The sequence below is a fragment of the Arctopsyche grandis genome, chromosome 10 (assembly GCF_051622035.1).
Source record: "Arctopsyche grandis isolate Sample6627 chromosome 10, ASM5162203v2, whole genome shotgun sequence".
NCBI classification, from domain to species: Eukaryota; Metazoa; Arthropoda; class Insecta; order Trichoptera; family Hydropsychidae; genus Arctopsyche; species Arctopsyche grandis.
This window is the reverse complement of record NC_135364.1, coordinates 22,659,788-22,677,369: the sequence shown is the minus strand read 5'-3', so window position 1 is coordinate 22,677,369 and position 17,582 is coordinate 22,659,788. Positions and strand designations below refer to the sequence as shown.

General features: G+C 31.6%; 1 protein-coding gene across 5 annotated transcripts in view; it reads right to left on the bottom strand.

The window, feature by feature from the left end:
• Positions 1-17,245, bottom strand: part of LOC143918344 (potassium voltage-gated channel subfamily KQT member 1-like) — a 275,499-nt gene extending 258,254 nt beyond the window's left edge. For 4 of the 5 annotated variants that reach the window (XM_077440195.1, XM_077440196.1, XM_077440197.1 and 1 more), the window contains exon 1: positions 17,052-17,229. The gene's annotated coding sequence lies outside the window, so the exon portion shown is untranslated. Of the gene's footprint in view, positions 1-17,051 lie in introns of all 5 variants that reach the window. The other variant, XM_077440193.1, reaches the window with a different exon arrangement.
• Positions 17,246-17,582: the final 337 nt, after the last annotated feature.

Below are 17,582 nucleotides of genomic sequence, written 5' to 3'. Positions count from 1 at the left end.
ATAAAATAAACAATTAAAAAACAAGATGAGAAAATCCAAAGATCCCGTTTATTTTAAGGTAATCATCAAATTTATTTTTAAAAAGGTTTAAGTTATTAGAAGTTATTAATTCAATGGACAGGCTATTCCAAATTTTTAAAGAAGTATTCTCTAATTATTTTGTATTAAATATATTTTTGGAGTCTGAGAGTATGACCTTTCAGATAAGTGTTATTGTTAAACATAAAGAAGTTTATCATAGGATAATTGTAATTGTTATTTATAATTTTATAGACTTCAATTCAGGTCACATCTCAATCTTCAAGTCTCCAAAGTGGAGAGATTCATTATTTTCAATCTCATATCATAGAAAGTTCTGAAGGCATTTGTTTTATTATTCGTTGGACCTTTTCTTTATATACAAAGTCTTTTATTAAATGAGGGCTCCAAATGAAATCAGTAAATATATAAAAATTTAATTTTTTGCCTGTATACATAAATATTATATATACGAGCATGTACTATGCATTATTCATCCTTTGCAAGATCCATGTTTTTATACTAACCATAAAAAAGCGTATGCTTTCTAATAGATCAATATTCAAATCAGTAATTGACCACAAATAATTAGTCCAAATATACTCAAAAAACCGAAAACCAAAAATTCATTTTCTATAGAAAATCACTAGAAATTTTAAAATTAAAATGAAGTACCAATTGATACTTAAGAACCTAGGGGGGGGGGGGTTAAGGAATTAATTCAAAAAAATATGCAACCACTTTAAGGCCTTCAAATATACATATAGCGATATTTTTAAGGTTACAATCAAGTCTTGAAATAATTTCATAAGACATCGTACAGTGCTTAAAGAAAAGTTTGGAGCGTGAGGAAAAAAAGGGGTGGGGAAAATTTTTGAAAAAATTAATAATTTATGTGCATAATTCGCGAATGGCGAGAATTTCGGCCACTTCCATACGCCATTGATGTTGACAAAAGGGGAATTGTTTATAACTTTATGCGTGGACCATTCAAATAAGGCGTGCCATTTGCATGATTTATTCATCATCGATGAGAGAGTTACCTTCATTTAAATTTACTGAATTATGCATAAGTGTATTATATAAATATAATGTAATAATGAGACGTCAATTTCACGCGTCTTAAGCGCTTAAATAATTTTATTGCATTTACCCGACACGTGTACATCCATATATACGAATGTATACACGTGTTTCCTCAGAGGTCGCAAAGTGCCGTTTCGATTGAATCGTAAACATTTTCATAATCGTCCCAACATTAACATTTTAAGCAACATTTTTGTATAATGGTTAATGAGATGTTTTATAAACAGAACCGCAGTAATACAATCGTTTTGTTATTTCATTTATTATATGATTTAATTTATTCAAAACTACCTGTATAACTGGAAAGCCTCTCGAACAATCGTGATATGAAGCAGTTTTCCGCACACAAATATTCAAATATTTTCTAGCTTCAAATATTCTACTAGTTCAGACTATTTAATGAATTGTCCTGGTCGTTTAACGTATATTTAGCCTAACCCATGTAACAAACTATTATTAGCTAAGATTCGATCTAATTCAGAAGCTGTAATCCTGCACGAGTGCGGCTTTGGATCAATCATTGTTTTGCATTCGATTAATTATGCAGTGTCATGTAGCGAACGGTTTACAGGGGCAACACAGATTATATTAGCGTGATATTATTAAACATACACGCATAATAAATCTGAGCAAATATGTATGTATAAAATTGAAATTATAACTCGTTTTTAATGCCTGGCTATTTAAATTTTTACTGTTGAAAATTTGAAGAACGCTTTATAAAGGTCAAATATTTTATTTTATTGAAACCACTCAAGCAAAGCTTACAAAATAATTTTTCAACAGCAATTCGCTAATAACCCTCACATATAAATACATAAATTGACTCCAAAATAATAATAATATCAAAAAATATTTAAAATAGATATTTAAAAAATTATAATATCAAAAAATCAATTAAATATTATTATACATAAGACCTTAACCTTCTTATGTACATTCAAACGTAAATATTTATTCATCGAATTACATCATTTTATGTGGAATTTTTTCACATTTCCCATTCCCCATCGAGACAGACGTTCAATTTTATATTGTATATATGGGCAATAATAACATAACAAAATAAAACAGAACTAATTAACGTCCCAAAAACGACCGATGGAATAAACATAAAGAGAGGAAAGGGGGGGGAGTGAAACGAGAGTATTTTTCCATTATGGTTGATCGCACAATCGCTTCTAATTACACTCTAATAATATCCGAGTGGAAAGGACCAGAGAGAGACAGGCTTTCGAGAGGCTCAAATAAAGATAATCGATTGATTTTCTTTGTTTTCCCCGACTCGTGTCAGGGTGATTAATGTGTCCCGAAAATAAAGAGCCCTTCAATTCTGGAATTTTAATGACACGCAGAACTTGGAAAACGCAAAACATTTAATATATACAAAATATACACACACAACTATAATATACACAAATCCATTCCATCACAATGTCATTACTATTATTTAATTCAACCTTGGAAAAATATAGACTATCGTTAATAAAAAATACAATTTACAAAAATCATCGCACGATATTATATGTATGTACATTCGTTATATTTAATTGTTGTTTGTTTCATGAAATGTTTTTAAACTTCCACTTACAAAATTGTAAGATATTTTGTTATTTGAAATATGTGTTTGTACAATTAGCTACGTTTTCTTCGTTCACAATAATTAATTCCTCTCAAGGAAATATGTGGAAACCAGTTCACTGCAATCCTCGGTGAAAATTATACGCCATTTTCTTAAAGCGTGCTTTGTGTTAATAAAATATAATTACAATATAGTTACGCTTTAAGCGCTTAATATTATGAGTTATTAAGCAATTTGAATGTACATACTATACAATATACATACATATGTAGTATATTGAAAAACATCTCTTACAGCTAGACTTTATTTTAAAATTTAAAATCCGTACAATATGTTTCGAGCTACGGTTTATATGCCTAATAAATATTAAATTTGAAACTAAAATGAGACCTCATAACAAAACTAATTATATGTATGGAGTTTAAATTTCCAAATTATATAATAAAACTTTTATAGAATAACTTTTTTATGCAGTATAAAGATCTAACATTCATGTTGTATTTTCAAATTAAAATTTCACTAAATTAATGCGACTTATGATATTTGAAAATTAATTTCACAAAAAGTGGAATAACCTGCCAATTTCGTAATTGATTCATTTTCAGTGAAGTGTTCTTTTTATTTTGCTTTAAATTATTGGAATTGTTCAGCATTTTTACTAAACGGAATTAAAAATATTGTATCATCTATGATACATATTTGATGAAAAAAATTAAATGATGGTATACATATATGTGTAGGTACTACAATAAAAAATTGTATATAATTTTTTAAAAGCATGTATACATCGACAAAATTTAAGACAAAACTTATTTAAAAAACCGTCGAATTATCGATAATATTTTCGAAGAATTTAAATCATTGCTTAAAAACCTTACAATTTCTATATATTTATTTGTAAGAGATTAAATTGAGGACTCTAAAAATTATCAAGGAAAAATTACCAAACCAACTTTGATATGGACACACTGATGCGATGAATTTTACTTCCAACAAAATCTATCTCGGAACCAATCACATAACCGAATTATACTATCATATTATATTACATTATTCAGAGCATATCCTTGCCTTACGAAAAAAGAAAATATCAATGAGAAAAAGGCACGATCGTGCGCGATTGCATCGACTCGTTCGTAGGAAAGGAGCTTTTCCGAACGTTCGATTACTCTACCTTCCATTTCTTTTGTCGTTCCTTGCGACAAAAAAATAAGGGTTGGAAGTTTCCCAGACAGGCAACACACGACGCTTCCAAAGGATACGAATTTTATTTTCCCCAGTGAGCCTAAGTCGGTATAAGAACCACTGCCTATACACAACATAACATACAACACACGTGAGTAAAAGCAGAGAAACGAATAATGGAAGAGAGGCTAAGCGTGTAACCGTTTTTAAGATTCACGCGTGACCGTTCCAATTATCCTTTAGGAGAGAAAAGTTACAGTTTTTCAGGTAAAGTTCAGACAATTTTCAACCGATTTAACGCCGGAAAAGGTATCGGCGATCTCGAGCACTTTCGAAACGGTCTCCGACGTACTCGCCATATATCTTCTAAAAAAAAACCGGAAAACCGGAAGACGAACCCGAGAACTGACCGGACCTAATGAGATTTTCCTCTGCGGGGTTGCCCAAGAGCCGCAGGAATATTTATATCCTAACCGGTCACTAGTAGATGGTATGAAACAAAATTTTACAATAAAGTCGCTTATTGCGGTTTCTGACTAACGACAGGCGGGTCTCTTTCGCTTTTAACTATTTTTAATTTCGCCCGAGAGACGATGCAATAACGGTTATCTTTACGTGATATTTTTTCCTCGTCGTTGGAGGAATTTAATTTATATTTATTATATGTATTATAATGGAGTGATGTGATACGTATCAGTCACGACGGTCGAATTTAGCACGATCTTATCATTTAATAGAGAACGACAAAAAATACTTCGGAAAAGTAGCTGTGACTTGACAATACTATAAACATACATACATAGTAAACAAAGGAGAGAGTTTTTTATTGTCTGCGAATAATATGCATGATTGAAATTACGAAGACATAAAGAATGTGCGTCAATTACTAATTTAATTAATGATATAAGTCGTCACGCATTATGATTATAGGTCAAGGTTATATTTATTTATGTATGTATATGTATATCGATATTTTATTTAAAAAATAAATACAAAGTATTAACAATTGAATAATTACACAACATATACATACATTGAATTATATTGTAAGAATTTATTATATTTTCCGTTTATTTAAATATATTTTTACCCTTTTCATTAACAGGATTATGTATTACTGTATCTTAGAAATACTTACCAAAATTCTATTTTAAATCACACGAAATTCTCCGCCAAACAAAATTCACGCACAAATCTGATCTGAATATCCTATTTACAAAAACGCCAATTAAATTTTTTTTATATATAAATTTGAAGGATCGAAACACAAACGATAAGATCTTAAGCTACTAATTATTTTATAATTAAAAAAAACGTAGAAGATTGTTTATAAATATGAAGATGTAGTAATTGGATATATTTATAATACCGAGTAAAAAAGGGGTTGACGAAAAAAGATTTTATGACAAAATCCTCACAATTTATTCTCTTCCCTCTCACAATAGACATTTTCGATATATCAAACGGACATAAAAGTCACAATTTGACCGAAAGCCCCACCCCGAAAAGGTTAACGGAACGCCGATGTGTGACATTTTATTATATTATACCAACATTTCAATTAACTCGAGGGATGAAGGTGATGAGAGGTGGGGGTGGGGGGGGGGGAATTCCGTAAAAATCGTAAGTTTTACAGATTGTAAATTGTTTCACTATTTTTTTTTAAATACATACAGCAGCTCGATCCGACGATCAGACGTCAACTTACAACGGGAAAATATTGATACTGAAATTTTCCAGTGCTTCACAACCATGGCGGTCGTTTTTTCGAACAACCGGTTTCGGATAAAAAGCCGAAAACATCACGTGACGGAGAGGAGACATCAGCGCGCGAATCTTCTTGAGGTTGTGACGCAAAACGCAATAATAATAATATGCAAAACGGATTGCTTTTCGAAAGCAAATTCGAAAATATACATACACGCCGCAAACAAAGTCATCTATCTATCTATCCGTGGAGGTGTATGTACATATACCTTTTGTATTTTTTTATGCATATTGTATTATTCGGAGCGAGGATGCCGAAACGACACTCATGCAAATTTTCGTGTGCATATTTTGCGCGAAACGTGCATGTGAAAATAAAAAGCTTTCGAAATTCAATTCCAAAGGTAAACACTTTTAATGCCCGCATTGATGGATTCTTATTGAAATTTTACGATAGTTAATTAAAACCACACGAATAAAAGTGTCCGCTATATTTTTATAACCCATTGGATTTTCAAAAGCATAAACTCATTCGACAATGAAAAACAATTTAATACCTGTATAAATATATACGACCATTAAATTAGATTATATCTCATACCAACTATTATATATTTCATGGTATTTTAACTTACATACATAGACCGTAAAGGGATCTGATCCCTTTGAAAAGATTTTTGTTTAATTTTCATCCACCCACATAAGTAACGCCAACTAGTAATCTGATATGTAATATTATATTAATACATTTCAGTTTTCAACTTAGGATTTAGGATCACTAAAGCCGTGGAGTATAAAACTTTAACTCCGTTTTTCCAATTTTTACCCATCCAAGCAATGCCAGGCATTATTCGGTATTATTATCAATTAATTTACCATCGTTGTTATTATAAATAGAGGACATTAAAATTTTGAAAAAACAGACACTCTTTAAATACAATACATACCAATAAATAAATATAATAATTTCGTAATATTAAAGAATTTTGCAAATTATTCAATAATAATTATTCAAGAAATTTTCCATAACCATTCGCTACGGCTTTAATGTATTCGACTGCTGATTGTAATATCTTGTTTAAAATTATAAACATGTATTCAATATTCTCAGTAATATCAAATATGCCTAAAATCCCACACATGTATGTATAATATATTTATAAATTTGAATTCATTCAAGAAGTTTGCGCTTAGATATATAGAATTTACTGAACCAAATAATGCAATATTAAATTTAATAAAAAATCAACAACACCAACCTAGAAAATTTACTGGTTTTGCATTGCAAAATTAGCACATCTATAACTAGTTCCGATACAACTTCAATAATTAAAATAACCAATCACACCGTTTAACACGAAGGCCATTCAACAAATTAGCAATATAATAATATCACGATTTTACAAACATATAAAAAATAAGCACGCCAGTCGGTCGTCATATTTTGTTCATTTTGCTGCATTACATTTTTCTTCCATGTGTATAATAAATAAATCTCCGTCTTTACCGGGATGGTTTTACGCGGATTATTACAAAATCCGGATGATGATTCCACCATCCGTAATAATGGGGATTAATGGAGTTCGTCCGCATTTGGATTCCGGATGAATTATCATAAAAAAAATCCTTTATCAAAAAATCACCGAGCACTATTAGAATGGATTAAATATGATAATTTTATATAATACACCCGTCAACGTATTATACATACATAGAAATATGTACACATAGATTTATAATTTCATTGGGGAATGCTTTAAACAGGGCTCGATAAAAAAAAATTCAATTTTTGTTAATAGACTAAATTTATTGAATATCATCAAAACGTCATTTTCTGAAAAGCTTGTACATGACAGATTACTTAATTGCATTTTGAACGTAATATTAGGTACTAAAATGTAACGTATACATGTTTTTGAAGTGGAAAATGTACCATTTTTGTATATCGTATATTTAATTTGAATATTTAAAATCAACTAGTCATATCTCAATGCTGAAAATGTAGTCAAATTTATTCAATGCTAACTGTTTTGATTTATTTAAATGCATTTTGCGAATACTGATGGAGTTTCTAAATTCGGAAGACATTGATTTAATTACTATTTTAGACCAGATTGTCAACCTTTGCAAGAATTATTCGTAAACAATTAATGAACATGACCACAAAATTTCATGCATACATATATTATTACTGCGTACATAGATAAAGTAAAACTAACAAGAAAAGTTACAAGTAGTAGAAAATATAAAGAGACGGCGAAAATAAAGAGAAGGAATATTATTCAGATGTTAATAAATTGTGATGTCAAATGTGAAGGAACAGACAGAAATAAAAATTTCCCACTCGGTCGAGTAATCAGTAATGAGATATAAAAATAATGATTGCTGCTGTTTTTCATATTTTACCGTATGTTTCAATTAATGGAAGAAGATTTTCAAAATAACAAATATTCAGAGAAAATTAATTTTAGCCAGCAGCATAACTAACCACCGAGAGGTTGCCGAGTTCTATCCCGTGAGCTGACTTCGATTGAAAAGAATTTATTCCGAGTATAATCCTAAATGCTGCTGGTCAGACTTGAATATTTGCAAGTCGATCTTTTCCTATCAGAGTTTGCCAATTTATTTGAGTTCATTATTGAAACGGTTCCTTATCAAATTTGCAAAAACCATCCTAACATCATATTTGAATATGATTTCAAAAATTTGTAAGTGTACAAGTTTAATACCATAGATGTCGCTCTCGGACAAAACCGATAATGGCATCTTGGGAAAATATAAAATTGGCTCCATTAGCTATGCCACCTTTCCCAAGTATAAATAAATAAATAAAGTAATTTTAAGCCGCATAGAAATGAATTATATTATAAAAATTACATATTATTTTAAATTAACAATATATTTTTAATCATTTACAGATAGACAACATTTCAAACCTTACAAACAAAGATCAATTTCCAAAAAATTTAGCTTCGCAGACACGAAAACACTGATCTTTCCTACTAGCAATATATCTACTTTTTCACGGCCTGTATTTATTTGGTAACTTCATTTGATTTGGTCAGTTAGTCATTTTATTATATGCCTCCAATTCAGATTCCTATTAAGAGCTATCCTTCTCAATTAAATCGTTGCTGCTGAGCCTGAACGTGATATTTTCCACCTTAGTGAGCGTAGATTATCTTAACCTATCTGTCTGGTAGCCTGCGCTCATCCTTATTTTCATAATTTAATGTGGTTGATTGATCTTCTCTCTTTCATTTAGGCCTCGCAGGGATGTTTTGTACTTACGGCTGGTTCTTATTTATTGGTACCGGCTGTAGGTGCAAGACATTCCCTACTTTGTATTTTATTACTGAAATTTTTATTTTATCTGCTACTATCATAATGCTTTAGTTTTTTATGATAATGTATAAATATATATTTGTTTGTGTATATGTATGTATATTTTTTTTATTTTTCATCTCCCTGTATTTTTTTTTTGACCATTGTAGTGCATTATGGATTCCTGTAATGCCACAATGGTCCTAACTTAAACAAATAAAATAAATAAATTATCGGTCACTGACTGCTTGACTATTGTCTGTTTGTCAAAAAATACTTAAAGTACAATCCTTAAAGTACAGGATTATCATTAAATTTTCATGAAAATTACTGGCCGTTTATTGAAAAAAATTGACCATTTAATTTGTTGCAATTTTACATAAGAAAACCTTTCAAAAAAACCTACCAAGTCTATCATCCCAAGTTCCAAGAGAAAATGCACCATCGAAATATATATATAAGATTTTCCTCGAGTGCAAAAAAGGTTCGCATCCGCCGACTGAACGCGTTTTCCAAATTGACACAGCAATCTCACAGCTATTTAGCACTAACATATTTCCGTGCTTTCACGAGTCTTTGATTTGTGTTACGGGGCCCACGCAAGCACCGGTCGAATCCCACAAAAAAAAGAAGACACCCAAACAACAATACAACACTTTCTTCTCCATCTGCAATTATATCGACGAGAGACGTAAATAAATTTTCCCGCGATCGTATAAATTTCTATTTAAACTCCGTAGTAGTAAGCTCGCATCTAAGAGACGCGAGAGAGCCGTCTAAATTAAATCTTGCTAAACTTTCCGGTTATAAATATTTCCGTGTACAACGAACCGACTCGGCATTGCTAATATTTCAATGCATAAATTAACCTGGGTATTTGTACGCGTGGTGCGAAACGCATACATACACGCATATTAAAATTTATATGAAATACCTGGCATAGCTTAGGCAAATGAAAATCGCGGGAAACTTGCAAACAAAGTATGACTTTTTCAAGTTTTGTAGAATACGGCCAAGCTATCATAAGAACAAGCTACCTAGACTATCATCAGATAGTATACCAAATTTGATTCTCATTGATCGAAGATTTGAATAGCCAACAAACAAACACATGTATTGGAAAAAAACCTTTTATTCCTATTAGTTCTAACTATATAACATACTAGTGTTTTTACCCGGCTTCGCTCGGTATTTTTAATATAAACCGCTTAAACATGGCCAATCTAATAGTAAACATTTTATTAAATTTATTTGAACAGTTTTATTTCATTTAAATTTATTTGAATACTCATTTGTTTTTCAGTTAGTTACATACAACGTCTCTTTCGAAATTGTATATTAGATTTAATATCTCTTATTCTTAGTTTATTTATTTCTTTATTAATTTGATTATCTCTTATTTTTCTGAAAAAAGCCTTGTAAGAACTCAAAATCCCGTCTGAAAATTCTATATAGCCATTGCGTTGCGTTTATATAATATTTAGCACCGAGAGGTTACCGGGTTCGATCCCATGCTTATCTTCAATGCTTCTGGTCAGACTTGGATATTCATGACTCTAAATCGATTGTTTCTTATCAGAGTTTGCCAATTTATCTGATTTCATTGTTGAAACTGTTCCTCCATCAAATTGGCAAAAATCATCCTACCCGCAGTCACAATATCGGAATTTGATTTATGTACAATATGTAAAAATTTATATATAATACAAGTCTAAATCCATAGATGTATCTATGGATTAATTCATTGCTTAATTAATTGTAAATTTCGTGTTCTTTGGCCATTCGAAATACAGCGATTTATGTAATAAAAATGCTGCAACGTTTTTAAAATTGTCTAGGAAGGCGCATTGGGGTCTAACTTTTAGGGCCTTATCGATATATACATATCTATGTATGTAAAAAAATAATAATAATAATAAATCTACATATATATGAACTAAAAGATCGTATAGGTATATCAAATTTGATGATTCGAATCGATTTGAATCATCAAATTTGAAGTTGAAAAGTGGGAATATTAATAACGGTAAACGTCTTGCAAACATTTGTATATAAAGAGTTAATGCTCGGCATTTCTTGAGCGGGGGAAACTCGAAAATTGAACTTAGTACAAATCGATATTTTCGTAATATAAGGTCTACATAAGTTAGGTCTACATAACATAATATAAAATGCCGAATTTAATAGTCCTAAATTGAACAAATAAATAAACATCTAAAAATATGTACAAAAAAACGTTCATTTATATATACATATATATTCAAATAAGTACATATAATAGGCAATATCCACAGTAGACATGCCTGACATTTAGATTGCCGTAAAAAGAAACGATTCAAATATTAAATTTTCAATAAACAAATAAAATTTAATTATCCTGCCTGTCAATCGCGAACGAACGAGGCAATAACGACGCACAAAGCGCGCGAAATTCTTTTTTTAAATTTTCCCCGAATAAAGTAAACTTTTCTTTCCACGCTCCGGTGAACGTGACTTCTAAACGGATCGGCAATCGATTAAATCCCTTGTTTTCTCACCCGATAAAGCCCAAAATGGCGTGCGACTTTGCGCGACTAATGCATTCGACTGTTGGCGTTTTCCCACATTGTATGAATAATTCGAACATAGATAGTCATAAACACCGATAATAAAATATACGCATGTTCCGCAGTTTGAATTATTAAATGGCGACAGGATGTTCGTCGTTCCTACTGTCAATTTTAAGCTTTATATACATACATACATACATATGTGCATATAAAATATTCAAACCGACAAAAGGAAAATTCGACATTTATAATACAGTTTTCCTTGAAAATTTGTACGATTTCTAACATTACACGTTTGTAACGTCGTGCGAAGTGTCGAAAAATGACTAAGTGCTTGTTTGTGTAAAATTGACGATTAGATCTGTAGCCTAATTAAACCGTCGAAATTTATCATCGCTAACTAGGGTCGCCTTTGCGCAAAAGCGATTGCCCTCTGGTCTCGCAATTACGTACAACGAACCTTGCAATTAGGAGCATTCCCTTGATTACTTTGAAATTGTGTGTTTATAAATATGTAAACAATTTTTACTTACTTGTATACATATGTATATTTTGATATAATATAACAAAAATGTTGAACGAAAGTACAAAGTATTATATAAAGAAATATAATAATAATAATGTTGTATTCGAAAAAAAATAAGGGTTGTCTCTCATTATTCACAGCAATATTTAACTGGAAAGTTCCATAGAAAACCTATATATCCAAAAAAGAGTTTAACTTTTTAACGACAAAAAATATCGGCTTAACTCCAAAATAAATCCGTTTTGCATGAAAAATCTTGCCTAACGAGATTTGATTTATTTTTATTTTTCCCGTGATGTTTCCAGTTATCTAAAATATAGGAGGATTTTAATTAAAAACTCAATCAAATTTAATAAGCGATATTTCTGCGTTCTTATAGTCTAGAAAAAAAATTCAATTTAAAAAGGAATAATCAGTCGTAAGATTTTAAATTTTATGGTAAAAAGTCAATTAAACCTTAAAATAAAATATTAAATAAATGTATGTATATTTGTATTTATGTTATTGGGATTCTGGGATAAAAATAAAATTAAAAATAACTCAATCCTAAAATGAATCAATTTCTAATCGAAAAAAATAAAAACAGTGAAATTAGAACAATTAAGTAATGCCTCTTATCGAATAATTTCGACTTGATAGATTAATACATATATCTATGCATGTACATATGTATACATACTTTAAACCTTACCAAGATCACGAAAAATCCTTTATTGCATTGCACCCTATATCAAATGTGAAGCATTTTCAGTTGAAAAAACTAATTATTTTCAAAAACAATAAAAAACGAAATACACCTATAACATTTCATCGTAAATTTTCATATTAAATTTTATCTCTACACCTATAAATCAAAACACACACACACGCGTTTTTAGATTTTATACCGTATTCGGGGGGGAAAAACACCCCTATTATCAACAAGTGTGCCTTTTCTTCCACTGGATTAAATTTCTCTCTCAGTCTATTTATTTATTTTATGACCTCATATATTCCGTCGGCGATATTCAATACGTTTATTTTTCCCATAAACTCAACACTGCATAAAAATAAATGACAAACTGTCCCATATTATTACATACATTCAACTCCAGACAACATGATTGCTAAACTTCCACTATCCCCATAGTGATTAATATGTCGTGATTGACACCAAAGACGTTTGCCTTTGCGAAACCACCAAGAGACCGTCATATCGCAAACATGTCCAGAAATTCGCTCTTAAAGCTCTACATTATTACAACAACAAACAAGACGAAGTTCAGAAGATCCCTTGATCCCAATGGATAAGTTCAACAAAGTGAACCCAACATTTATGTAGACACACGCGTCTAATCCTCTCCAGTCCGTTGCTCTCCAATTAATATATATTAAACTGAAACAAACGTACTCTTTCAATAGTTTTCTATACAAAGAAAACGTCATAGAATTTTTAACATCGATAAAAAACCATTCGAAACCGCAAATATTTAAACATTCACACCGCAGAGTCGCCGAAGCGATAAAATTTGGCAACTTCCAGATATTCCAAACCGCTAACAGTAAAGCATCACCGCAAACGTTATATTAAAAGTTAAAATTAAAAAAAAAAAAAAAACAACTACAATCAACACATACAAACAACAATCACATCTTGAAATCTGCGAATCACATATTGTATCATAATAATATAATTGTAGTAATAAAATAAAAAGTGTATCATTTGGCGAGCTTCCATCTCGGTGCAAGTGGGCGTACGGAAAGCACTGTGTGTTTTCATTTAATTATCAAAAGATACAGTTTTAATTTTGCACTACATACAAAGCACCTGTTACAAAAACACATACATGTACGTCTGTGTGTATGTGTGTGCCCCGGAAAATGTACACACTCTCCTGAATTAAAATGAAAATTGCTTAAATTCATAGCTTGAGCATAACACGTGGGGGGTCTTTCCGAGCGGAGGAGTTTTTGTTTCATTGATAACTTTTGGACCTTTTAATTAAACTATTATATACATATGAACATACATACATGCATACATATATGTATATCAAGTATCAAGTCATCTGTAAGATGATACTTTTAGCCCATCCGTTGTATAATAACTACATACATAAATACATTCGGTACATATCAATGGATTGGATTGGATTTCATTATTTGGTAATTTGATAACTTGCAAATGCGCCCGACAACCCCTAAATAAAATATTTATAAATATATATATATATATATATATATATATATATATATATATATATATATATATATATATATATATGTATATATATATATATATATATATATATATATATACTATATATATATATATATATATATATATATATATATATATATATATATATATATATATATATATATATTAATATACATATCTAGTATGTATTATTTGATCTTGGCAACGTGATATTATATAATACACATGTTATACTCTGGTTCAAATTATTCACTGAAACTTTTTCCCGTCATAAGCAGTACCTGTCAGATTCAAAATACGGATGTCTACAAATGAAAGGCGGATAAAAAATAATAAAAAGGGAGTGGTGTAATCCCTATTGTATTCGAAAATTAATAAACTCAAAAAATAATACAATATTTTACAATTGAAATGATCGATGACCTCTGTCAAATTTTACCGTCTAATTTGAAAATATAATTGGATAGACATTGCAGCGAGAAGTATCTAAAAAAATATGCACATACATATGTATTTAAATATGAAACATGATCTAAGAGAAGATAAGACATTGACCTTGCTGTACTTCACTTGATATATCATTCTGGCATGAACAATTAGCATTTTCACACTAATTATAAATGAATAATATGTTGCATAACGTACATATATACATAAGTACATAAATACATGCTAATAAATCTCAAAATAAACGGTTCAATACTACCAGCAACCTTTCCACTTAGAAAAAAGAATGAGAAAAGTGCAGTATTATAAAAATCCATACAGTATATACAATATATATATATATATATATATAGCAGTTAATGCACATTTATACGTAAAATATTATATAGGTGTTTGTGGGAAAAACGTATCTAATGCACCCGTCGATCAAAGCTTATTGCATTACGTTGCCAACACTAAAGTACACAAAGGAATATCCCATGTGTATGTACATAAATATGTACGTACATACATACATATGTACGTGCTTATTGTTCTAGCGTGCAAAATTATATTGCAGAGTATGTATATACTGTGAAATTGCACTTCAAGTACGGACGGCACATAGACGATATACACACATATTATTTTCGTCGATAAATTTTTGATGCTTCGACAGATCGATTTTCACCGCGGGAAAGTTGGGAAATCCGTCGTGGCTTCGAATTGCGACAGGTGTCACAATTCGCAGCTTACGTTCCGTTGACCTGGCGAATAATAAAACATTATCCCGAATTCAAAAATACATATATCGAATAAAGTGTGGTCGACTTTCCGGACTTTTTCGTGCGGAAATTTCAACAAAGAACGTTCGATTAACATTGTATGTACAGACATATATTTATTTAATGACGACTCTATTTAACCACCATTGCATAGGTGGATAAAAACACCTCAAGAAGTCGTTCAATAATTTAGAATATTATCACAACCTTGGACGAATACATACAGCCAATATTTCAATGCATAATTTATTTATTTTTATAAAACTCATTAGAATTTTTTAACCCTTCAACGCCTATCAAATATGCAAAAGAAGAAACGAAAACTTTCTTTTGATTCGAACTTCGTTGAAGTTTTTCTTTGTGGTGAAAACGCAACAGAATCCACAGGTTTCAGCCTATATACGAACAGTGTACATGTATACATTATTAACCTTTGACGACTTTCCTAAATTAGCGTTTCCTAATTGGCGGTTTGTGGCACTCACCCTCATCCTTCCCGTTCAACCTTCCCCTGCCCACCCCTACCGCTTTAAACTGCCACAGTTTCATTATTCAAAATTTTGATAAGGTCAACAGCACCAAAATTTCTTCAAAATTACACAAACAAGATAACTTTTCACATTACGAAACCTATCATTAATTTAATGCAACCTCATATTTATATGCAAATTTTTTCAACCTTCAATAAAACCCAATCCATTAATTATATACATACATACAGTTTCTACGAAAAAATTTCACCATATTAAAATTGATTATATATATATATATATATATATGTGTGTGTGTGTGTGTGTGTGTGTGCATACACAGATAAAATAAAATTAATTGTCATATTAATACCAATTAATTAATTATTACTGGCTGAATTAGTCGGACTCGTGAATACTGAGAAAAAGAACAAAATAAACCGATCTATGTATGTACATATGTATATGTAGAATCTAGAGAATCATGAGATAGTTTATAAAATTTCAATGTGATTGTGAAAACTGTATTTCGTATTTGTTATTATCAAGATGCACACACATATGTACATAAACTGTATTAATTCGAAAAACCGATATTAAAAACATTGCAATTTTAATATACGGTGACACATCTATTATGTCAATAGATAATAATATAAAAAATATAAAAAAAACTTTCCCACAACATTTTCATCCATCGTCTCGAACAAATTTTTCAATACGGTGAAATTGCGCCATAAACAATACGAAATACAAGTGCATAAAGCAATCCACCGAGTCCCTAAAAGTTCATTACAACGAGATTAAACTATGAAAAACAAACGGAAAAATACATCACCACCCGTTAACATCTGGCATAAAATTAACACAACGATCAATCACAAAGCTCCGTAATAAATTGCTAACTCGTAACCGTAATCGAAGCCCAACGCATCAACGAGAATTATTTAAATCAAAACAAAAGTTTAGCACACGCCATTATTAAACGTCGAAAACTTTTGGCGCACGGGCACAAAAGCACCGACGGTCTTAATTCGAAATAAAAAATACGGAAGGGCCGTCCGTCCTTTCCGGTCTCGCGCATTCATTGTCTGCATAGAAAGGGTTAACGCAATACACGTCAAGCACACGAACAAGTACATACATGAGTGCAAGCCGTCGTCGATGCACGTGTCCGATTATTTATCACTCACCATGCAGTTCCGGACGGAGGAACAACGGCCACCGGTCTTCGGGAGGGCGGGTGGGGGGGTTTGTGGGGGGCTTTGGGGTGGGTTTAAGGGTCGTCCGTGGGCCCCCTAGGGGCGGAGCCCCCCCGTCCGCGTCGCTGACGAGGGCACAGGCGTCTCGCGCAGACGTCCGGCGTCGTCTGGCGTCGTTGGGCGCCAGATAAGCCGCTCTCCCTCTCTAAATTCGGTGCGCGCGGAACGGGACGAGATCAGTGACGCTTACCGGGAGGCGCGCGTGCCAAACCACTCTCGCACTGGGAGCTTTTGACACTCACAACAACATTACGGGTCAGCGATGAGCAACATTTTCCGACCGCACGCACGGCTGACTGTACGCGGAGCGAGCGCTCGGGAAAATCCGACGCTGACAGTTTTCCGAGCTGTGAAATATACACACGCACACGCACACACACACACACACATCGCTTTCGAATTTGTTGAAGACCTCTTCAACACTCTCATCTATGTATTAACCAGCAGCGTGGTCTAGTGGTG